This window comes from Protopterus annectens, chromosome 4.part0 (assembly GCF_019279795.1).
Source record: "Protopterus annectens isolate FY-2018-M chromosome 4.part0, PAN1.0, whole genome shotgun sequence".
NCBI lineage: Eukaryota > Metazoa > Chordata > Ceratodontiformes > Protopteridae > Protopterus > Protopterus annectens.
The window spans coordinates 1,546,080,840-1,546,107,730 of record NC_056733.1 but is presented as its reverse complement, the minus strand read 5'-3'; positions in this window follow the sequence as shown (position 1 = coordinate 1,546,107,730).

Below are 26,891 nucleotides of genomic sequence, written 5' to 3'. Positions count from 1 at the left end.
GATTTAGACTTCTAGCATTGAGTAGCATTACCCTCAGTATTTGCTTGCATGCTCCTGTTACGGTGGTGAATTTGTCGTTTGAACCTTGCCTAAAAAGGCACTATAGGGGCAACAAGAGCCTTAGCCAGTATCTGGAATCCCAGGGGTGACAGGTGCTGGCCATCTCTGGCAAAGCATTGTGATCTGTCGACCATGTCATCCCAGACAGACAGCTACTGGATTCCATTAGAATGACACCAGAAGCTTAGCCAGTTGTTGAAGTCAATCATTTTGTCCTTGTACTGCGGTATCATTCTGGGTGATGGCAGAACGCTACTCAGGGCTAGAGTCATACCTGCCTAGGCTACAAGATCAGAGAGCTCTTCCATGTCTCTTATCATGTAGTCCAGGGAGGTATGTCTCAGGTCATTCACACCAACATGGACAATGACAGAGTCATATTTGTACTTGTGGAGTGACCTGAGTGCATGGGTTATGTGGTGGATCCTGGCACCCAACAGGCAGCTGACAGTAACCTTCACATTGTTTAGCCTGGTGAGTGGGACATCAGTGTGCCTGCCTATAGAGTCACTTATGACTAGTGTGTTGGGTACATTGTTTTGCCTTATGGGCTTTGGTTTATTGGCACACTGAGTCTGTGGGCTATGTGTCATTTGGGTTGTGTTGGGGGGTGGAGGTTGCTTGCGTTTCTGCTTTGGAGGTCTCTGTTGCTTGACTGGATTATTATTGAGATCATCTGCAAATGCTTTTGTGCTTCTATATGTGGATTTTGGTGGTGTAGGTTTGGTGGGACTATGTGATGAGTGTGGTGTGATGCAAGTGTTTACCTTTTCTTGACTGTCAAGTTCAGTCTTGGTTGGAGAGAGCTTTACCTCCAGTTGGCTAGATAAGTGCATCTCTCATAGGTTGTAGTGTTGGGTGGTAGGAGGAGAGGGTTGTCTGTGTACATGAGACAATTGCTGCATTGCCCTAAGATGCCCAGATTCATCAGATAGACAGGAGAGAACTCTGGGAGCTGACGCTTGGACATGCCTGAATAAAAAACTATTTTACTCAAGACAAGTGAGGAAAGTGAGTACAAGAGCTGTTTTTTTTCCTAACAAGTGAGGAAAGTAAGCACAAAAACTGTTTTCCTCTAGGTAATTAAGAAGGTTGAGTGCTGTAGTAATTTGTAGCTTATTTAGTGCTCACAAGTTCTGAACAAGTGGTGAGCATGAATAAGCAAATTCAAGTGCTAAAACTAAGAATCTGTATCTGTTTTAAAAGGATAAATGTTTGATCCCCCCCTCCGTACTGCTACAGGAAATTGCAATTTGCCTTGTGTTGGCTCTAGCACATCCTACCATACCATTTGTCCTCTTCTTGCACTGTGTTAATTTGACATTCCTTCCACTGACTGCATTAATAGCCATAATGACTTGATTATCTGATTCCAGGCTTTGCCATCTTCAGCTTGTTTGGGACTCCCTTTCCCAAAAAGATGTTTGCCATATGTCCTAAGGGCTGTTATTAGGATGTGGTTTTTCTCATGGCTGAAATTGTCATTTCTTTGCCTTGATCCCTGGTTTTGCATCATTACTGCATACACATACATATGCCACAGTCATGCATAAGATACTTTTGAAGTAATCATCAGTCAAATGACACAACAATGAAAGTATGCCTGCCATCCACAGAAAAAAAAGTTATGTGATACAAGCTCCATAATTATATACATGTGCAGAGTCTCAGTCCAGTCAGGTTGTGCCAAAGTAATGTTTGCACGATCAACAATACATTCACAATAGTAAGGCAAGTAATTTGTTAAAGCTTCATCCTTTCCCAAGCATGTGCCACATTCTTGTAGTTATAATAGTGTAATTTTTAATTCATTCAGAAATCTCCCTATAAAGACACCCAGTTGAGCCAACAAAACATATGTGCTACTTCAGTACTTCGCTGTTTAATCACTGCATTTCTATCATGCATGCACAATCATAAAATAATACCAAAATAAATTATTTTCTTAGTGATCACTAATCATTTCCACTGCTATAGTTTTATAATATTCACTTAAGCCATGTAATATGGCCATCATATCATCAAAGTAAACATTTCTTTACTGAACTCAGGAATCTCATATTATTTTGAACTGTTTTACCATAATTTGCAATATTTCTATAATTATTGCTTACTTTAAAAATCTTTGGTGTCCTAAGGTATTTGCCACCCAACTCAAGCAATTACAAGTTAATAAGGTGACGGTGTTGTTATTTGCATTCATTCAGGGTCATTTGCACATGTTGCACAGCAGAGCCTTGAACAGAAGTGACTCCACTTTTCGATTTATGATTGTCTCATATACTGGCATATGGGCCAATCATAAATCACAAAGCAGAGGCTGTTTCACCAGGATTTTAACTGCAGTGCCGGACTTGGGATTGGGCTGCTGATCCCGGGACACTCCCACTCAAATAGGGACATCTGGCAACCCTGACACCCCCCCAAAAAATAACATTAATGCTGCTATTATACTGCATGAGGAATATATAAATGACATACTCAAATGTAATGATCCAAAAAGGAAGACAAAGTAGTGCACAGCAGCAGAGGTATCAGGTGTAAGTATGATAAAAAAAAATCATGATTTCTTTAATGACTTTTACCCACCATATAAATGAAATGTGAATGTGTTCCTTTAAAAAAAGACATGTAGGCAGCAAAGCATTTTTGTTCATACTAAATTTGTCAGTAATAACAGTACCAGGTTTAATGCCCCTGATGGTTAGCTGGGTTTGGTTAGGATGATGTCACATCCCAGGAGTGGCTCTAAACTTGTGAACCATAGCCCTACTCATACCTTCTTCATTCTGGTAAGGCCAATTTCAGTGATGGCAGCACCTGTGAAGAACCAAGGCCATGCTCTGAGCTCAACTGACAAGGAGACCAAAATTATACTCGACCTTCTTAGAGGTCCATAACTGAATAAGATCCAGACATACATTAGAGGATCTGATTGGGAAAAAAATGACACCTGGCTGGAGTTGGGTGAGCACCTTTCATCCCTGACAGAGATTACCCTCTCTGGCCCCAATGCAGACACAGGTGCAATGACCTACAGATGTGTAGGCCTCAGCAACTGGCTGAGTGGCTTGATCAGGCCTCATTGAGAAGGCTAGAGTTTTATTTTAAGTAATTTTCTAAATTGTTTTTGGTCATATTAAACATAGGCTTAAAAAAATGAACTGTAAGAGGGTTGCATAATTGAAGCTATTTTGTAGAAGAAATATTTGTAACTGCAAATATGTATCTATAATGTTATTTTAATAATGCAAAAGAAAGCATAAACATAACTATACACATAACTGTATCTGTATACAGATACAGAATGTTTATATGATACCGTTATTTTGTGCACAAATATAAATGTATATGTATGAGTAAAGAAATAATAGACATATATATTTCCAATAAATGCAGGTTCACATCTGCATGAGTACACTTACAAGTATTCGATTTATGTATATATATATATATATATATATATATATATATATATATATATATATATATATATATATATATATATATATATATATGTATAGCTACAAGAGAAATACAAATATTTGCATTATGACATAATTTAATTTACAGTAGGTATTACCTTTGTTAATAACTGAAAAGAAGGAATTTTTTTGTAAAGAAAGGACAGCCACATATCACCACATCTGCTTTCACCTTGAAACCTTTGTCCACATCCTATATAAAACTACTCTTAAACTCAAGCCTTGCTCTACTTCAGCTGATAGCCTTCCAAGTGGATACCTTAAAGTAGCAGCCAATAGCATTTCCTATCTTGTCTCAACCCTTATAAATAGGTCATTCCAGGAATCCCATGTTCCACCTATTGGAAAAAAAAAACGTTTCCCTCTACACAAAGAAAGAAATTCAACAGACATAACAAACTTTAGACCTACAGAAATCTTATCCCTCCTCTCCAATATACTTGAAAATATATATTTAAAAAACAATTACTAAACTATCTCCTGCAGGAATAACTCATATCCCCCACACAATATGGCTTCCATCCCTCCCATAATCCTAACACTTCACTTCTAACCTTAATAGATTATGTCAGTAGAGCTAGGGCTAATGACAAACTACTCTTCTCCTTGTTTCTAAATTTGCTTGAAGCTTTTGTCACAGTTTGTCACAGCAAACATCTACTTCAAATGTCCTCACTAGGTCTTTCTCAGCCCACCCTTCTATGGTTCAAAAGCTACTTGTCCAATAGGTGTTAGTAAAATGGCTCTCCACCCTCTCTATATACCTCCCAGTGACTATCAGGGTATCACAAGGCTGTGTCCCTGGTGCCCTTCTCTTTAACATTCTTATCAACACCCTACATACATTCACACAACACGCCTCCCTAATACATACACAGATGAATCCACACTCATATGCATATCAGACAACCCAACACATCTAAAAAATGCTCAGGAAACTTTAAAAGTCACTGAAACATAGCTTTGAAACTCACAACTCATGCTTAACCCCCCCCTCAAAAATAAAATCCCCCAAATCCTGTTTCATGATAATACAAAATCTGAAACTTAATAATGCAACCACTGAAGTCACTGAAGTCACTGAAGTCACTTCTCATAGCAAATTATTAGAGATGATAGTGGATGATAATATTAAATATGACCTACATATTCAACATTGCATAAAGATCAGCAAACACTAGGAATGTTTTACAGAGCCGAAAACTTTCTCACCAATGCAACTAAAACTAAACATTCCTCTACTTATCTTCTCCCCTCACTATTTTATGGTGCTTCCATCCTTACTAACTTCCAAGCATCATGAAATGGATGCCTAAACAATGCTATAATAAAGTGGCTAAATTTGTAGCAAATTCCCATTTCATACCCCACCAATCTATGGCACTAAAAGGCCTAAACTGGTTAGAAGTACCCCATAAACTAACACATACAATCTTCTTACACCCTATAAAATTATTCAGCATCCATCTCCTTGTCCAGCACTAAATATAATTCTAAACAGAGATGTTCTTACTTGGATATTATGATCCAGTGACCAGAAAATCCTGTTTGTCCACAAACCTATCAAATCCGCTCGGCATGTTCTGTACTCATACTATGTTGCTAAGGCCTGGAAATCCTTATCTGTATCAATCAGGTTAATACACTCCCTCCAATCTTTTAAAGCCGTTCTGAAAGACTTCCTAGAAAAAAAATCTGTCCTAGTTTTGCTCAACCCCAGTATAAACTATATCCCAAGATATGAACAAGTACCTAATTATACCTTTCCTTCTTACTCTCCCTTCTTCACTCACTTCCTTACTTCAATCAATTTCTCTCCCCTGACCCTCTTACCCTGTTTTTTTCTCTTTCTTCATATTTTAATTCCTGTTTGTATTGTACTAATTTTTACCTTTAAGCAGTCTAATATTTCTCTAAATATTAAATCATCATATAAGTTTTATCTGTTCTTAACCAACATTTTTACATATAATTATTTAAAATGTAGTTTTTAAAGATTGTAGAATTATTGTTTTTTAATGCTTTATTTTAGAATACTTTTGATAATTTCTCTGCTGCCCTCTGCTGTAAATGGTCACCTAGCCAGGCTGACTTTGCTAGTAATCAAATGTCAATAAATACATACAATTTTGTGTAGGCCAGAAAATATTTATTAGTATAATGCTTGAATAAGACAGTCATTTCTCCCACAATAGTAACTGCATATACAAGATGGCTGAACACAGTCAAGTACCACACGCTAATCACAGTGGAGGTTGGGAGGGTGGAGGTCAGGAGTATGTCAAGTAAAGTTTACTGGAAATTACCCATTTTATTTTTTCTGTATACATTTTAAATAATCTCTTTATATACTTACATTCATTAAACAGAAAGCTATCAAAGCAGACATTATTGTTCTGAAGTACATGTACTGCATTCATCTGCAATGGTAAATATGTTTTGTTTGATGAATATTGAATTGGAAAGAAGTGAAAACTTATTTTAAATTGTTAAATTGTTATGTGTGTATATACCTTCTGCACCTATCTGAAAATACTTGGACTCTAACACAGACTCTAACATGAAACTGCAACTTATCATGTAAACCATAACAGTTGAAAAGAAGAAACTAGCCTGAAAATGTATGACAATATTCCAAACTATAGCCTTCACACAAACAGACAAGCTGTGCATGCACATAAAAATGTAGCAGTTTGAAGGAAGATGCAGTCCTACTATTTAGAAAATTGCATTAAAGGAAATATTGGCATAGTATGAGAATGCAGACTTGAATAAGTGTTTAAATGAATAAGCAGACACTCTAAGCAACTGCAGCAGTAGCCTTGCAGAGTACTAGTTATCATATCAACAAAGTTAAGGAAAAATGTGAGATATACGTAAACAACAATCCTCTTATTTTTTTTCTACCTAGCCAACTGGGAAATAGAGTAGAACCATAGGGAAGAATGTCAGATAATTATGATTGGTTGAGGGTGCTGGTAAGTATGAATAAAGTAATAAATGCAGTTTTCTGTCATTAACTGATTTCATTGCTATACATAACTATAATAGTATATATAAAGAATGGCAATACAAGGACTATGGTGCTTTCAGTACAGTATTGCAACTAAATCCATATCAGGTGGAAATATTGAATATATTGCCATTTCTTATGTTACTAGCAGTAGACTGCAAATGTAAACCCCCAAAAGACATTACAGCAATACACTTATTCTTGCCATATAAATGCATAAACCCTTCTCACACAGTTTGTTTTAGTTCAATAAAGATTAATAAAAATAACATTGATAATAATAACTTGAATGATGTCTACTATTATGTGTGAATTTATTGTGTGTATTTCTTCTTTGTCTCTTCTCCTCTTCTGACTGTTTTTCTTATTTGAATTATGCATTCCTTTGCCCTAATTTATCTTATTTCTCTATCACTTCTGTACCTAACAGGTTAGGGACTATTCACACACTCTGCTCATCCAGGGAATCCTCACAGGGTCTGAGTAATGAGACCGATCCTGTAGGCACCAATGGCCTCACCAAACTGGAGCTTTAGGACTTAGTTGAAGACATGGTGCAGCAGGTCATAGACAGTCACATTCAACCAATAAAGACTTTTCTGCAGTGGACAGAAAACTTACTTCCCCAGTTGGCAATGGCCATTTCATCACCACAGGCAATTGCCTCCTCATCATCAAGATCCTCCACTGAAATATATGGCAGTAGAAACATTTGATGACTTGTGGACTACAGACATTTCCTCTTCACCTCATTCTTTCCCCTATCCTCTATTCTACACCCTCTTACCTACTTTCCACCCAAACAACCCTCTTATATAAAAATATTTGAATAATAGGAGGATCTATCCCTGAATAAGCACATAGTACTTCTCATCTCCCATATCCTCCAGCGCAATTCTCTTGAACTTTTCCTTCTGCATTCCTTTATTTGTTCTGTCTTTCCTTTTTTCAGATTTTCCTACATCCCTTTTTCCATTTTTTAAGGTGAGCAACAAGGTATTCACATAAGAATACTCCTATATAAAACATATTAAATCTTAAAAAAAAAAAATATATATATATATATATATATATATATATATATATATATATATATATATATATATATATATATATATATTAATAATAAAAGCTGCAGAGTCTGCTGCTAGCCTTAAGTCTTTCAAGTGTAACTGCACATAGCCATGTTCATCTACAATATCCGAGTATATATAAAGTCATATGAAGTCTAAGGCTCTCATGTAGTTCTTTGCATATACACATCGTCAGGTACTTTATGAATTTACTGTAAGCAGGCATGTTTATTAAAATACCTTTGCATTTCCTTATTCAGTGCAAATAACCTGCACTTATTATCTTTGCAGATAGCTGTAGTGCAGAAATAATACAGTAAAAAAAAAAATATATATATATATATATATATATATATATATATATATATATATATATATATATATATAATTTCAAGCAGACATTTCATTTTTTTTATTAATTTAACAGTGAAAGTATGTGTGACTAAGTCCTATGGAGTAATGTTAGCTTGAAATAACATGCACTTCAGTATTTCAGTGTTTATTGTGTAACTGACTCATATACCTTATTTGAAGTTATCCTAGAGCTTATATTCTTCTGATACTGGTTTATAGGTACCATTGCCAAACAACAAGTTATTTGTTTTACCATGTCATATTGTTTATATTGTTTTATTTACTCTCCTTGTTAGTAATTGACTACAATGGAGCTACCTGCTGCTGAAGAATAAATCATGAGCTGGATGGCGCAGTGGTGCAGTGGTTGCATTGTCACCTTACAGGAAGAGGTTTTATGGTTCAATTCTTGTCTGAGGTGTCGTCTGTATGCATTTCACCCCACACTACAAAGACATGCATCTGGACTGTTTCTCCCCAGGCAGCCACTGAAAATTGGCTTTGTTCCAAGTCAGACTTTCCCAGTAAAAAAATGTTAAATAAATAAAATACTAATTATTCCTCTGACAAAAATGATGACTTTAAGTTTAAAGTAGACATCTCAGTACAAATACAGTCTTAATTTGATACCAACAATGTTTACAAGTTCAGAAATGTGTGTACACATAAACATGTGAATATATGCATCCGCACACATTCATGTAAAGGAATGATGAAAGCAGAATTTTCTCAGTGCCCATTTTGATCTGCCAGTCTTATTTGTATTTCAACATTACATCTTTGTCACATTTCACTAAAAATAGTAACCTAGTCTTTACTCGAAACAAGGATTTTCTTTCATAATGTAGCATATTAGCCAGTTACCGTCATGCATCATGTAGCTAATGTCAAAGTAAGTGTTTCTCTCTATTTTGCCTACAAATCTGTCACTAATAAAAAAGATACGTCTTTTAATCAAGGCCATACCTGCCAGTGAAGGTATTAGGATTCATGATTTACTCATTTCTTCATCACTGCCTCCTGCCTAGTTGCTTCCTTAGGTATGTGCATTAACTTGCTATTGATAATGAGACCTATATTTTAGCCTTGACAAATTATTAGGGTGACATCAGGCCATAAAATTCACTCTAGCTCCTTGGGAAAGTGTCACTGTTTAACAGTCCTTCCTGATGTAGAAAAGAAAAATGTGAGTTTTATATCTTCTCATATTTCTGCTTTCAGATGTAACTGAATTACACAAAAGCAGTCTTGCTTTTGGAGGGACATATAGTGAGAATTACTTATACCAAACTCCTATCATTAGAGTAAAAACAGATAAAAACACGATCATCATTTTTCTAAGTATAAAGACCAATTCATTAAACAGAACAAAATCTTACTAGAATGAAACTGAAATCTTTTCAAGGTCAGGATTATTGAAAGACTGCACTTCACACAAAGCGATTGTTCTCCAAAAGCAGTGCAAAGCTCCCTGTTTTTTAATCATTAAACCATCCTACATTTTGCACCTGGCTACAAAATGAGGGTAAAGGGCAGAATATGCTAATGAATGAATAAGAAGGTGAATTCCATATTAATGAAGCAATTCAAAAAACTGACAAGTACATGCTGCACTCCCCTTAGCTCTAAGTTGCAATACTCTTTGGAATACAGCCACAAGGACACTTAGAAAACATGTTAGGGGTTCCTGCTGTTGTCAATAAGCTGTACATGCAAGAGACTTTAATACAAGTTGCTGTTCTGCTGCTTCCAGATGTAGGTAAGTGATGAACCTGTAAACAAGAGATAAAACAGATTATTACCATATGCAAGTATGGGAGGTCATTAATATAAAACAGTTCATCGTATAAAAATGTCAGATGTAATTCATGAGTGATATATCCAGCATAATTAGTAATATATTACAAGGAATATAGCAATGGCTTTTCACAGCACATGATATACAACCTGTATATAAAGACAAACCCCAGGATTCAATAAAATCTGTGTAGGCTCCATGTACAGCGGAATGTACCCATGTACACAGCCATGGTTCCCCCTTGGCAGTGCACCATGCATTTTAATCATGGAGCACTGCAGAGGGAGATCATAGTAACAATGTTATTGATCGAATCTGTGTAGGCAGTAGTGTAGAGGCTGTCATGTGGTTGTGAATTTTTCAGGGAATTCCTGGACGGAAGTTATGTACAGGATAAGAATCCCTGTAATGTACCCTGCTAGTGTAGAAAGATGTGTGTGTGAGGCTGCCAGCCCAGCTAGCTGGAATTTTGTAAATAATTATATGTCATTTGTAAAATATTAATATGATTCATATGCTTGTCTTACAAATGTAAGAAAACTATATGTTGTATAGATATTAAACTACTGGTGCAGAACTATGTGTTGAACTGTATGTTATGTACTGAGCTTCAAGAATGTAACCACAGTGTATCCTACTGGAAAAGAACAGAAATGTATGTAAACTATATGCCTATGGAAAATGTTTTGATGGTAAAGGTTGGAACATACAGAGTTAACTTGCAAACCCTCAAGAAAAGAAAAGAGTTTCACGACTATGTTTATCTCAGTTTCAAGACAGCTAGGTGACAGGATGTCTGCAGCTAGAGGTTTCTTTCTATTGAATGGAAACAGAAATAATTACAGGTTTCAAATGTAAAAGTGTTTAACTGTTTTACAACTTCCAGTTCTAGGCAAACTTCTGAGTGATAAGTATTTTTTTCACAGAGAAATGTTACATTTGTTGGTATCTGTTAGCCTGTTGACCAAGCAGTAATGTGTTGTTATTAATTTAAGAACTGTCTCTCATAGAAAGTCTGTGCATTTTGTATTTGTCTTTGGATCTGGCAACATCCTCTCATTAGCACTTGCCTTGCTAATAATAAGTACTAGATTACAGTAATATCTCTTAGAGCTAGGAATATAGTAAGAATAGATTAGATGTTTTCTGTATTTATGTGAGACTGCCCTGCAATGTTGTTTTAAAATATTTCCTGTGATTCTGAACTCTGTTGTCACTGTGCTGAGTTATTGAGTATTGTCTTGTTTTTCATTATTTATTATGAAATATATTTAAACCTTTTAATTGTGGCTAGTTTTTTTAGAGATATTTAAGCTCTTAGAGTACTTGCATATGTATCTGATGACATTGTATAGGCCACTCCAATAACCGTAAAGTCTTGATCACACTTACCATTTGGATAATAGTAATATTTCACAGTAGAATTGGTCACTCTTTGTAAGGGCCTTATAGTAGCTGATTAGCAGTGGTTGGTGTCAGCTGGTACTACCGTATAGTCTGGGCAGAAGGGGGCATAGCTAGTGAACCTGTGCCAGCTTTCCCCAGGAGTGTCTGTGTGTTTGTACATAAATCGAATCTCAAAGTGTGTGTGTAGGTTTTGGCTTGACCACTCAGCTGAGATCTTAACCCTATAGCTGTGCAGGGGGGAGTTTTATTGGGGATCTGGAGAAAGAGGGAGAAACCAGCCCCAGACTGACCATGATCCCTGTGTCCTCTTAAGAGAAATTGTACTTTACTGTGTGTGTACTTGGCATCCTCCCAATGTGCACATCCCTCACTGGTGCTAGTGGTGAGGATTGAGGCTCCTTGATTACTGGGCCAGTGCAGAGGCATCACAGTGTGAATTGTAATATTGTTTTTATTCACTTTTTTTTATTGTAATGCCTGTTTGCGTGGTGTGGCACAGAGTGCAACAGTGCCGAGCTACACTTACACATACACAGTGGACACCTGTCAGACATCTAAAAATAGAAACTGGATGTAATTAATTATTTATTTTACTTTCTTTTAATGCCTGTTCGCACAGTGCGATGAGCAGTAGCACCAAGCCGTGTTTACATATGCACAGGTGACACTGCCATATATCTAAAGACAGAAACTAGATGTAAATATTTATGTGTTTTTCTCTAGATGTTTTTATTTTATTCTTTGAATGGCCATTTGTACGACACAGTGCTTAGCAACACTAACTGGTAGCATAGTAGTATATGTGAAGGTATACTAGTTTTCACACTCTCCAAGTAGCTCAGTAGGTAGAGTCATGGCCTAAAGTGTAGTAGGTCCTGGGTTCAAGTCCTCAGCAGTCATACCTCTTTGCATTTATTGCTGTGGAAATGTGTGAGATGACCTAAAGGGTGGTTTAATTAAAAAAAAAAATGTTACATTTGGTAAAACTGCACGATGCTAAGCAATACTTAAACATCATCAACAGCACCCTGTAGTGCTCTACAATCTCCAGCTCATGTAGCTACTGGAAGGTTACCCTGGGCCTGAACACTCTTCTCCTTCTCTGCCTAGGCATATTGTCTAGCACATACAGATGTAGCAGAACTGCAGCAGCCCCTAGCATTATCTCAGTTAAAATTCCCAAGTCTGTACTCCAATGGTCTGGAATACTGGGGGGAAAATCAGAATGCAGGGTGTATGCATACCTTATACAGCTCTGCTGTAGGTCCAGATTGTGTGGTTGGCTAACTATGATGCATTCCACCTGCTTACAATATAATTAACATCATCCGATGGCCCTATGTCAGTGTGCAATGCTGTGCACAGCACAATGTCATGCAGCATAGCTTTACAAAGGTCAAAATTAATATCTGAATACACCTGGTTTTAAGGACTTGCTGACTACATCATCAGTGCCCCCTGGGTGGTCTTTCTACATGAACACACTCAGTGATGCAGTGCTCCACACAAACACACACAACTGAGCTTAAAGGAGTCTAGAAGAGACAGTATACCCCTCCCCTGATGTCAGCCACATCCTGTGTAAAGATCCGCATGGTCTAAGAGCCTACATGAACGGTATATGGAGACATGATTACTCCTTTCTACTATACAGTAAATCCATCTCATTTGCATGCATATCCATGCTGACAGACTGGAAACTATATGCTTCATAGCCCTATCAACTTAGCAATACCAGAATGCACCATTGAAGGGACCCCATGCAAGGTCCTATAATACATTTCTATCACATATTATAAAATTATTTTTTCCTATTTTTTTTTTATATTTCTATTAAGCATATTTGAGCACTGCAACTCATAGCACAAACATGCCGAGATTATTAAAAAAAAAACATTAATTTAACTTATTCCCTTAATCTTTCTGACATCCAGAATAATAGTTTTGCTCATATGTGTATGTAGTTTAACATTTTCAGAGGATTTATGTCCACATTTCTACAGTTTTGCACCACCTTTTGTCTGTACAGGCTCCTGTATGCGGACTTTTTCCAGGTACACTATGAACACTGATACAGGGCCTGAACAGATGCTTTTCTGCTTCTTGGATTGCTCTACCTGCCTCATTTGCATCAGATTCACCTGCTTATGAGGCCATTTGCATGCCACAGAATTTTCCCTGTTTGCACGTGCGTGCACACCACTCAGCAGCACTTACTGAATCTCAATATGTTCGTGTCCATGTAAGCATCATGGTGCAATGCCTACATGAAAAAACATAGTGCAGGCTTTATTGAATTCCCCTAAACTATAAAACCTGTGCATCAAGGGAAAGCAATTGCGGCTGAAATATTGCTTAACATGTTTATCTCACAGACAAGAGGTACAGGGATTGTTTCTAACAAAGTGAAATTGGATAGGCTTAAAATGGTTCATAAGGACGGCGACCTAAGTACTTACATATGAGCATTTTTTACCAGGTCAAAGGAATTTGTACTACCACTTTATTCAACCTTTATCAGACCCATCATTGAGTATAATGCCCCCTTTGGCATGTACCTGACCAGACATATGCAACAGTTGTAATACCCACAAAGTTTATATACCAGGAGAATCCAGGGTATAAACACATTGCACTATATGGATTACATTAAAGCGCTATCTCTGTTTTCAGTCTCCTACAGGTTAGAGTGGCAATCTATACCTGGCATACATGGAATCCTCAGATGGACCCAGCTCTGATGGACCTGTTGCACATCTGTAAAACAAACAGCTTCAGAACCACTAGATCCAAGGATTTAAATTTTGTGTGTGACATAAATAAGACATGTTGGTGACACAGATATGTGTCTCAGAGGATCTCCATGCTCTGAAACAGACTCCCCATCCCTGGGAAACAGGGACTATCCCTAACCCTATTTAAGAATAACCTTGACCAATAGATGGGAAATTGGAAATTCACCCCAGGTCTGGACCCCGTGGCTTTGACAGAGAAGGGCAGACAGTAATGTCCAAGCCACCAAATGCCTCCCATTACCTCCATAAACTTCCGCACTAACTTGCTGCCTCTTAATAAGTGCTATTGATACATAGGGACACAACTGGGTTGTATTGCATGGTTAGATTTATAAAAGCCCCGGTGGTCATTACCCTAGTATATACCTATGAACCTATGAACCTATTAAGTTACACTTAAAGATCAATCATATAAGGGAAACTACTAAAATAATGTATGCCCATATTATTTGTAAGTGGTCATGGAACCTATCTAGACAGACAAAACGGAGATGGAAAAAGTTATGATAAGCATTAAACAGAAGATGACACATAAAATACAACCCCAATTTTTTTAAATCTAAACAAAATTTTAATTAAATATATCTCTATTCTCCCTCCCTCTTTCTCTTTCTTTCCAGCACAATACTGGGAAAAACTGATGAGCTGCCTGAATCCCTTACAGTGGACAAGAAGTCCTCCATCTGATAATATAGGTATCCAAAAAGGTCAGCATGAACAGGCCAGGAAAAAATATTCATTTACATAGGCATCCATTAAGAACATGTAAATAACTGATATATCTAACAGTGTTACCAGTGAATGAAGTGTAAGAAATGATAATTGTAAAAAAAATTTGCTTTCGATATTTAGACTTCTGTTAACAATTTTAAGGACGTGTGCAGAACAAAACTTTTGTATGTAATATAATTCAATAATCCTTCTTTAATAGCAACTGTTAAATCTTTCTTACAAAACAGAATTTACAAACTGCATTAAGCACTCAAGTAATGAATGTCCAATAACTCCTATGATACAACCATTCTCCCACCTTACACCAGCAAATGTCAGGGACATACCCCGCTTTTAGTAGAATAACAATTGTTTATGCTAATGTATTCACATACTCACAGAAATGTTATAAAGGCATGTAATATTAAATGAGGACTGGTCCAAAACCAACTGCTTTACATTCTATACCAATACAAAAGGGCAAAGTACAGACATCACTCAGTTTTCTCTGGAAAAAAAATAATAACATCATAATTATGTAACTATTATTTATAAATGTACACCACATATCTTGACAGGAATTGTAGTAAAGTTTGCCAAAAGTAATGCAGTTGCAGCAATCAATCAGTAGTGTCTGAAGACGGTGAATCCATGCGGTCTTCCTTACTTCAATACAGGTTTCTTAGCCCAGATTGCGCTTATATAATGCAGATTAACCCCTCTCAACACAGTGGATATTTAAATCATGTATCAACACATTATCATTCATGAATTACTCAATCTGCTTGAAGTGCTGGGCAGGTAAACTTGGGAGCGCGGACGTACATGGCATTATGCACATGCCCGATTCAAGAACAAATTTTGAAAAGGAGGGCTAGCTAATGGCTTGCAAGTGTTACACATTAGCAGAAGTAAATGAATAATTGTTTAGCATTCCTGCCACGTTAATGTTCATTTAAAGAGGGCTTGTCAGGGAAAGTTGAGTTAAAAAAGAAGTTTGAGATTGCATCCACTTCTCTTGGAGATAATGTTTATGCCACCTTTATGAATATATGCTTAAGTGGTAACTGTGCCTCTGAGTACAAAGTGTGTATAAGTTATATAAAGTGCATAAAATTTAAACATAGAAAAAAGATATTTCTAAATAAATACAAATGCATTGATGTAATGTACCTTATGGGATATTACAGTTGTTATTATTGGATAGTACTCTTGCATTACAAATATTTGTTTTTACTTTGATATGATTTCTTGGGTTAACTTTTGCAGTTATCACATTCATCCATACATTTACAGAAATATGACAAAGGACAACTTTGAGAAAATGGGGATATTGCTCCATAAATGAAACATGTTACAGTGTCAAAGCTTGAGTATGTGTATATAGCACACACTGTTATTCATCTCAATGTTTCATGCTAATGCCATGGTTTCAAGGATCAAATCTAGAGAAGGGGATGGCTGCATGAAAAGACAGATTTTTAATGTGTACATTTTCATGGTATATGACCATAGAATTGAGAAATCATAACACAGACACATTTCCTTTCTTGGCTTCATCTTTTGCACAAAGCTTAACATTGCATGTTGTGTACTGTCAGTGGTCACTAGTAGTGAATGATAGTTCATTTCCCAAAATAGAAACTCAGAAATTTAATTTAGAATGCTGCTAGTCCAAAGAAGTCAGGATACAAGGATTACGAACAAAGTGCAAAACGAAAGTTATTTATTTTACAGCTTCACCAGCACAGCGTTAAAACACACAGAACACATCCAAAATGTAGTATATCATCAAGCGCTTTCACCCGGGCCCTCCCAGGCTTTCTCAAGACATTTATTACATAGTTTGGTGGGTTCATTTATACTACCCTTACCAAACCCCAATTATTTAATTAACATTCAATTAATCTATTATTGCGTTTATAATTAAAGAGGTAGAGTCCCTTATAACATTGTCACAAACTGGTGATATTAGTTTTACTACAATGTTAAAATACACAGCCTCTTATTCCACTCTGCTATGAAATACAAAAACAATGTCTGTTACAAAATATATTTAAAAAATATATTTAAACATTGTAAACATTTAAAAATATATGTTAAAAAGTACATATTAAAAAACTTTTCAAAACTATTGAACCTACTAACAGCTAAGAAATAACTGTTAGTTAGGATATAGAGATTCTTCAATACTTATAACATAACTACAACATGCTAAAAACTAACTGACTAAAACTTTGTAGTACGCAGTCATTTACATCTACCTACATCTCTTAAATAATGTTCATCATGTATTTATTTCTCCAAGCTTTTAAGCTTTGGCAAGATCTTCCTAAATAACACCAAGTGTTATATACTATTATAATATACCTCTCTAAGCCATAAAAACTACCATACCTAATGTCATATACTGTTAAAACTTGTAAGGCCCCTACAATAGCACATGTCCCTTGTGGTCTGTTTATAATATTGTTTATTCTACCTTTTTATTATAACTTCGCTCTTCTAATTTTTAGTAAACTTGCAATACTAATAGCTCCATTAAGGCCAGGGGGCTTTGCTGCTTCTAATCTTACCTGCCAGAAGAGCGAAGTTATAATAAAAAGGTAGAATAAACAATATTATAAACAGACCACAAGGGACATGTGCTATTGTAGGGGCCTTACAAGTTTTAACAGTATATGACATTAGGTATGGTAGTTTTTATGGCTTAGAGAGGTATATTATAATAGTATATAACACTTGGTGTTATTTAGGAAGATCTTGTCAAAGCTTAAAAGCTTGGAGAAATAAATACATGATGAACATTATTTAAGAGATGTAGGTAGATGTAAATGACTGCGTACTACAAAGTTTTAGTCAGTTAGTTTTTAGCATGTTGTTGGCGCTTTCCACCATCACCCTGCACATTCCTTTATTATTTCCCCTGTGTGTTATCCTCTGCATGTCCCCCATCTTCACCTTTGTCCTATTATCCCTTTTCTCACACATTACACCTTGTCCAATGATGGAATCACATGCACCATAAATGGCAAGATATGGGCCACAAAATGAAACCTTCAATTTGTGTCCCCAGTATTCGTGTGATGCTTGTATAACATAGCCGTGGTAAATGCTGGTAAATAGCATTTCATATCTTATTGGAAAAAATTAAGGTTTTACCTTCAACAACACTAGCACAGTTATTATCGTACAAATGTGCCTAATCCTGCTACACTATTAAAATCCGATTGATAGCACTATTGTGAAACAATTATTCTGATACATTTATTAGGCTGCTGGATGTAATGTAGCTTATGGGATGTTACAGTTATTATACCATGACCCCCCATTAATATTCCAAAACGTGCACACTAATTGGCCAGCGTGCACGTTGTAAATCGACTTATACTAATGGAAAAAGGTCCGGTCGCCCGGACTTTTTCCATTATTATAAGTCTTTAAACATTGTCTCGCTATGTTAAAAGAGTTTAACATAGCTACACAGGTTTAAAAAAAGCAACGGAGATCTCCGTTGCTTTTTTTAAAGCTGTCTCTCTATGTTAAACTCCTTTAACATAGCAACACAGTGTGTACAAAGCAACGGAGATCTTGCTTTCTCCGTTGCTTTTTTTTTTAAACCTGTCTCGCTATGTTAAACCCATTTAACATAGCGAAACAGTAAAAAGCAACAGAGATCTTGCTTTCTCCGTTGCTTTTGGCCACAGCTCTGATGTACTGCGTAGGCATGCGCAGTACATCAGAACTGCCGCGGATACCAGACAGCTGCGGAAGGGCAGCAAAGAGGCATTATACAATGCCATTATTTAAGAAAAGTACTTATTTCTTTTCTTAAATAATGTCATAGTATAATAGCAATAACCATTTCTGGGTGGTAATGCGGATTTACCCACTGTTGTCTTTGGTCCCGGGCTTCGGGACCAAACCACTCCAACCGTGGGTAAATCCCGCATTACCCACACCCAGGAGTGGGTTATTGCTATATTATTACTGCAATGAAGCTGATGCCTACATTCTCCCTTGCTTCAGTCTTTTATCACTATCACTTTAAATGTGTGAATTTTACCACATGACCTATGTTTCTTTGTGGTGTGCTCAGGCCTCTAGACTGCATTTTGCATAGCGTCAAAAGCTCAAATCCAGAAGACTGACAAACATATCCTGTATTTTCATATTAATATTATGTGTAAGTGTTGGCTACATATGTTTTTAACCCACCAGTATCATATTTAGGTACTACTTATGGTCCTATTATCTTACCCCTCCTTACTCGACAAACTTTATTGTGCAGAGCATGACAAAATTATTTTGATGACAAATCTAAGAGAAACACACCATAAAAATGGCCAGAAATGGCCCATAAACAAAAATGTTTTTATGACTCCCTCCCCCCTCTTTCCCTATATCTTTCTTCCATCCTTCTGCCTCATCACTCCTTGTCCTCAGCTTCTGCCCTGTGTCTGGCACACAGCAGCAATTCTACCTCATTCTAAATGGCAGTTCATGTCTTATGATAAACACTGGTAAGTTTTTGCCTTCAGCTGCATTAGTTTGCTGTCCCTCATGCTACTGTGTGTATCATCAAGTGTTATAGAAAAAGAGAGTGATAGCACAATGATGGGACCATTATTAGCATATGTTGAACAGGAGGCAGAGTTGAGTGCACACCATATGGGATGTTTCCATTGTGACTACTGTTATAAAGTATGCTGTACACAGCCTTCCTTGCTTCATAGTGTTTGCATAGTCTCTTCAAATGTGTCTTTTTGATTCTAGCATTTGCCTTCCTTTGTGGTGTTCATAGGTTCATAGGTAAGTACTAGGCTATCTGCCCAAGGGCATTTATAAGCCTAGCCAGAATGTGTTGGCTTTCACCACCCCCTTAGATTAGTTCCCTGTGCCTCTGTCCAGCAGAGCCATCAGTTCCCTGCGCCACTGTCCAGTAGAGCCATTAGTTCCCTGCGCCACTGTCCAGCAGAGCCAGTGCGGTGATCCCTGGGGTAAATTTTCTGTTTCCCATCCACCCGTCAAGGTTTCTCTTGAAGAGTGTTATTGAGGGGCTCTGCCTGATGTATATTGGAATTCTGTTACAAAGCATGGGGAGTCTCTGGGATAGGAATCTATCCCTCCAGCATGTCCTATTTATCATTGTGGTGAGGTTTATATCTCTAGAGCGTGTGGCTCTCTGGTATTTGTTTTTTTTAGGTGGAGCATGTCCATCAATTCTGGGTTGGACATGGCCTTGTATGTCAGGCAGAGATCACCTCTGAGTAAGCGGTATGCAACCAAGTACAGCTTGAGTTTCTTGAGTTGGACTGCATAGGGCATCTGTTTGAGGCCAGTAATCCTCTTAGTGAGGTACTTTTGTGGCCTTTCTAGCTGTTGCAGGTGTCTTGTAAGGTACATCCCAAATGGGGCTTTGTATTCTATGATGGGTCTAATGAGTGATGAGTAGAGAGGCACAATAACCTCTTTTGTTCTAGATGCAAATCCTTTTGTGATTAGGTGGGCCACATAGAAGGATTTTCTAACCACCTTGGCAATATGATTATCAAAGGAGAGATTACTATCTACTTGGGTCCCCAGATCCCTTATTACATTTTCTGCATTTAGGGGACAACCACCTATGTGGTACTTCGCAGGTAATTTGTTTTTTCCAAAGGGGATGACTATGCACTTTTTGGCATTTAGCTTGAGGCCATGATTTTGACACCAGGTATCCATCTCAGTGAGACCCATCTGGAGGGTGTCTGTATCAGCCAGAGAATCAATTATGGCCCCTAGTTTGCAGTCGTCTGCAAACTTGGTTAGCCATAGTACTCCTATGGTTGCCTATACCTCTGAGAAGTATATACCAAACAGGAGGGGTCCTAGGACTGAGCCCTGGGGGACGCCATTTGTAACCAGTTTAGTTGGATGTAGAGCCTGCAACTCTCACCATGTGGGTTCTATCCATGAGCCAGTTGGCAACCCATCTCATGACGTAGTGGTTTATGTTCAAGCTGGTGAGCTTGTCTATAGTACTAGAATGGGGAATGGTGTCAAAAGCCTTTCCGAGGTCTAGGTAGGCTGTGTGGACCTCCTTTCCCTCGTCTAATGCCTTGGTAACCATCTCAAAGAAGTCCACCATTTTTAGGAGGCATGATCTGCCCTTAAAAAAAAACAAACTGAGTAGGGTCCAAGGTTTGGAGTTTCCCAATGTCTCTGTTAATGAGTTCCATGATGATGTGTTCCATAGCCTTGCAGACCAGGCTAGTCAGGCTTATAGGGCAATAGTTCCTGGGGTCCATTGTGGCTCCACCTTTGTGGAGCAGGATAACTGTTGCTGTGCACCACTCTGTGGGTACGCAGCCTGTAAAGAGGCTGAGTTTGAACAGTGTGTTTAGGTGAGGGGTTAGTTCATTTTGGAGCTCTTGTAAGACACAGCCTGGGACTCCATCCAGTCCCATTGAAGCTGTGTTTTTGGCTTTGAATAGGGCTGTCTTAACCTGTGTGTCAGTGATTGATGGGGCCCTACATTCTTCTGGTATGGTTATGGGCCCTTTTTAGGGGGTGGGTGGGGGGTGAAGTTTGCACTAAACCTGTCTGCCAGAATGTTTGCAATATCAGTCGGTTCAGTGTATTTTGTGCCATTCTGCACTAACTCAGAACAGATCAGAGAGTTTCCACTTAGGTTCTTGACATAGCTAAAGAACGCTTTGTGGTTATCTTTGGAGTCATTGGCAATTTTTCTTTTGAAACTAGCCTTGGATGATTTAATGAGGGATCGTAGTTTCTTGCTGATACTGATCAGGGATGTCTTTCCTTCTTGGGATTTTACTCTTTTCTGTACTAGTTTCCTCCTTCTGTTGTATAGCTTGTTTATGGCAGGGGTCCACCAGACTGGTTTCCTTTTCTTGGAGGAACACCGGTCGCCCATGTTGGTGATGACCAGGTCCAATATGTTGTTCCCTCTGGTGGGGGTGTTGACCAGTTGATCCAGGGCATTTGAGTTTATAAATTCTAGGAAGTATTGAGCAAAGGAATTAGTACTTGAGTAGTTCTCCCAGTTTATGTTTGGGTAATTGAAATCACACAGTATTAAGGTGTTTGGTAGGACCTTCATATTTCCCAGTGTCTCCAGAAATGTGGAATGGGGGTCCTGGGCCATATTGGGTGATCTGTAGCAAGCTACAATTTGGATTGCAGTTTTGCCCATTGTTAGTTGCACATGGATGATCTCTGTTGCATTGCGCTGCACCACTAACCTGGAGGTGTGGATATCCTTGATGAATATGGATACATCCCCGCATTTTGTGTTTCGGTCCTGGTTCTGTGGCCGAAAGGTATGGCATGAGTTATAGCCTAGTAGTGCTGGGGTGCCCTCAGGAGCCTTAAACCAGGTTTCTGCTACTGCACAGATGTCGATGTTCTCTATACTGAGGAGTGCCTCGAGTGCGTGTATTTTGAGGTTTAGACGTCTGGCGTTGAGTAGCATTACCCTCAGTTTTTGGTTACTTGTGCTATTTATGGTGGTGGGTTTGTCTTTTGAGCCTTGCTTAAAAAAGGCAATATGGGGGCTGCAAGTGCCTTGGCCAGTATTTGAAAGCCTAAGGGTGACAGGTGCAAGCCATCTCTTGCAAAGCAATGTGGCTTGTCGAGTATGTCATCCCAGGTGGACAGATACTGGATCCCCTTTGAATAACACCAGAAACTTAGCCAATTGCTGAAATTGATCATGTTTTTCTTTATACTGTGGCATCATTCTTGGTGAGGACAGGATGCTACTCAGGGTCAGGGTCATACCGGCCTGGGCTACATGATCAGAGAGCTCTTCCATGTCTCTTTTCATGTAGTCCAGGGAGGTACGTCTCAGGTCATTCACACCAACATGGACACTAACAGAGTTGTATTTGTACTTGTTCTGGAGTGACCTGAGTGCTTGTGTTGTGTGGTGGATCCTGGCACCTGACAGGCAGTAAACTGTAACCTTCTCCTTGTCCAGCCTAGTTAGTGGGACATCAGTGTAAAAAGCAGCTCCACGGGTAGAAACACTCAGTCCAGGAATCACAAATGTGATACAACCAGAAGTAAACTGAAGTTAAATAACTTTAATGAATAAAAACAGAAGAATTAATCAAGCGCTTTCGCCTGGTTCCTACCAGGCTTTATCAAGATACTGCTCAGTGAAAAGTAAAACCATTTTATATCATTATACATACATCAGGTGATCACTTAATCGACCACTCCTGGTGTTAATTATGATAATTAGTTAAAAGTTTAAACATTTTTAAGGTGTCTTTGAAGTATTTTTTAAGGTGTTAAAATATTTGTACTCCCTGCAAGTCAATAATACTGCAATAACACGTTGTTTTAAAAACTATCTAGATACCTTGTGTGTCAAAAAATCTTGTAAAAATAAATACATATAAGTAGTTAATGCAAACCACTAATAATTCATGCAGTGTGTTAAATAATTTTTTAAAAGTGCAAATACTAAGAACAAATATTAAAAAATATGTACAAATATGCACTTAAAATGTTCCAAATATAAATCCTTATAGTAAAAACATGTACTTCTGGTTGAAAGTTAATAACATAAAATAAAAATTCATCATTAACTAACTGCCTGTTGATTACCTGACATTTTCAAAACAGTTTTTTGTTTACTCATAATTTCTCCCTGCTAAGCTTTAGTGCACTTGCTATAATGATGCGGTCATTTAGACCTGGGGGTCTTGTTGCATTTAATTTCAATTGCCACAAAAGTTCTTTATGCTCTAGACGAGTCTCCCAGTCCCCTCCTCTGGGATCCTGGCTGACCTGGTCTAGGACAAGGAATTTTAGATGCATGTTAATACATTGCATTGAATGTTTAAAAAAAGCATTAGTATCTTTCTTCTTACTAATTTCGTATAGATGCTCATAAATCCTTTTTCTTAGTGGCCTTTGTCTTGCCAACATAAAAACTGTGACACTCCATGCAAACACCGAGGTAAACCACCCCTTTTGATGCGCAGTTAAAATATTTTGTTGTACTAATCTTAAAGTTCCCAGAGGGAATGTGTAAACTATTATTATTGTATATGTGTACACACTGGTTGCATGCACCACATTTGTAGGTACCTACCTTGTTAGAAAAACGTGAATGTGATTTTCTGTTATTTTTGTTCTCAAATAGGCCCTTTAGATTAATATCTCTCTTTCTTGTGAATCCAGGCTTGGTGGGTACAATTTTGTTAATGGCCTCCTGTAATGTCAAAACTGGCCAATATGTCAAAATAGTCTTTTCTACCTGTTGGGAGTCCCTAGTGTATGTATTAACAAAGTTATTATATGACGATTGTCGGTCAGCCTCTTGAGTGTGTTCTAAAATCTTACCTTTCCCAAGTAATGGTGGATACTTAGATTCCCTGTTGTCAAGAACCTCTTTAGCTAAATTATCCACAAGATGGACTGGATAGCCTCTCTCAAGAAAGAGTTTTTTTAAAAAATCAACTTCTTTAAGAAATAAATCTTGAGTACTTGACATCCTGGATGCACAGATGAGTTGACCTTTTATTATACCCTTTTTCTGATAAAAAGGGTGCCCACTATCAAAATGTAAGAATGTGTTGGAAAAAGTCGTCTTTCTATATATTTGGGATTGGAATAAGTTGTTGACATAATCTTTAAATAAAAAAAATCCAAATAATGTAAAGAATTTTTGCTAACATTATGTGTGAAAACCAAAAAATCTGTAGTGGAATTAATGTACGTGATGAAATTTGAAAAACTGTCCATGTCACCATCCCATAATATGCAGATGTCATCCAGGTAACATTTGTAGAAGTAATATGCTCAGCCCAACCGGATGAAAAGATGTATTTATTTTCCCAATAGTATAATACTATGTTCGCGTATGTTGAGGCACATGGAGCACCCATCGCTACACCTTTCTTTTGCCGGAATACTTCTCCATTAAAATAGATGAAGTTATTCTCAAGAACTACTTCCATGAATTCCACTATTAGCCTAACCGTGTTATTACTTAGGTCAGATTGTGTTGTCAAAATTTCATTAAACCAATCTATACCTATTGAATGAGGAATACTGGGAAATAGCTCTATGATGTCAATAGTTACCATTAATATCCCTGGGTTGTAAAAATTTCTTGGACATCATTAAGAAATTCCCAGGAGTCTTTACAAATATATTTTATGGTTGAAACAAATTCTTTTAGTGTCTGATCGATATATTTCCCTAGAGGCTCTGTAATACTCCTTGCTCCTGCTACTATAGGTCTGAATTTTAAAGGGTTCAGACCTTTGTGCACTTTTGGAATCCCAAAAATTACCGGGATCCTAGGTTTTGGGACATGCAAATAGTTATGTAATTTCTCGTTAATAGCACCTTGCATCAAGTTATCCATTAACATAAAGTTGATCTTAGAGTACGCAATGTTCACTTCATTCCTAGAAACTAGTTCATAAGTGTCAGCATCCTGTAGCAAAATATGAATATATGTTTCATATGCCCAGTTGTACATTAGAACAACACCACCACCCTTATCAGGTTTCATTACCCTGATACCCTCCTCTTTGAGTAAATTAGTTAACCGATATAGGTGGAAATCAAAGTTATCAGGTGGTTGGTTTGCACTAAGTGCTTGTTTCTTTCTTAGATCCATTTCTACTAATTCCTCAAAAATTCTTAAGGTGGGGTGGGTGGGGGGTTAAAAGTACTACACCTTGTGTTTACATCAGTGTGCCTGACTATAGAGTCGACTATTACTAGTGTGTTGGGTATGTTATTTTGCGTTAAGGGCTGTGATTGCATGGCACACTGATTATGTGAAGTATGTGTTTCATGGCTGTTGATGGGGTGTGGAGGTTGCTTGGATGTCTGCTTTGGAGGTCTCTGTTGCTTTTGAAGATTTTTATTTAGAGTCTCCAAGTATGTTTTCATGTATTCATGTGTGTTATTTGCCGGTGTTGGTTTATTAGGTCTATGTGAGACTAGTGGTGTGTTCCAAGTATTAAAAAAAGAGAAAACTTGCAGAGAAAACCAGTTTAATAAAAAGCAAAGCTTTCGGGTGTAACCCTTCTTCAATACTAATACATATAATAATAATGTATTAGTATTGAAGAAGGGTTACACCCGAAAGCTTTGCTTTTTATTATATGTTCCAAGTATTACCCTTCTCCTCTTGACTATCAGTTCCAGTCTTGGGTTGAGAGAGCTTTGCCTCCAGTTTGGCTGTATAATTACATCTCTTGCATACATTAGTGTTTGGTGGTAGGAGGAGAGGGTTGTCTGTGTACATGAGGCAGTTGTAACATTGCCTCAAAATGCCCAGATTCACCCAGTTGGACTGGAGAGTACACCGGACACTGCCCTTTGGACATGCCTGAATAGGTAAAGTAAGCTGTTTTTCTGATTGGCTGGTGGGGACAAATAGAGAGCCTTGTCCTTCTGGACAGTATAGAAGGGTCTAGTGCTAGGGTTAATTAGTGCTTGCTATGAGTTTTAAGCAAGTGCTTGACCGTGAAATGAATGGTTTGAGTGCTAAAGTTGTAGGTTTGTCTAGTTCCAAGGGAAAAATTGAAGAGTAGACTTCGTGGAGCCGAGAATAGTTTAACTCTAGCTAAATGGTGCTGCCCGGTGCACAAAACCACACAAATGTGTTTTTTATAGCAGGGATGTGAAAGAGATAGAAATTAGCCCAAAAAGGCTGATAAACTACTAACTTTTGGGCTGAAACCACTCCTCCAGGGACAGATAGGCTGCGCAAAGCTCCCCTCTCTCACAGGTGAACAGAGAAACTTCCTTCTATCCAAGTAAGGTATGGGCAACACTGAAACTTGTAACTCAGCCCTGGATTCAGCAATAACCTGAAAACTGGACTATACTAGTTCAGAAAGGCGGGTAACAAGTATATATATATATATATATATATATATATATATATATATATATATATATATATATATATATATATATTTTTTTTTTTTTTTTCAGAAAATAGAGTAGATACAATCAAAACAACAGTTTAAATGCACAGAAAAGGCTATCGCACTTTAGTGTGTAGCCTACAACAGTTATACAGATTATTTAAACACAAAAAATGACTTAATTCAAGTGCAGGCAGCAGATAAGTACAATATGTAGCAATAACAAACTTTTTAAATCACAGATTCACTAAACAAAACTGGCGTTTTAGGCGGAATTAGTTAA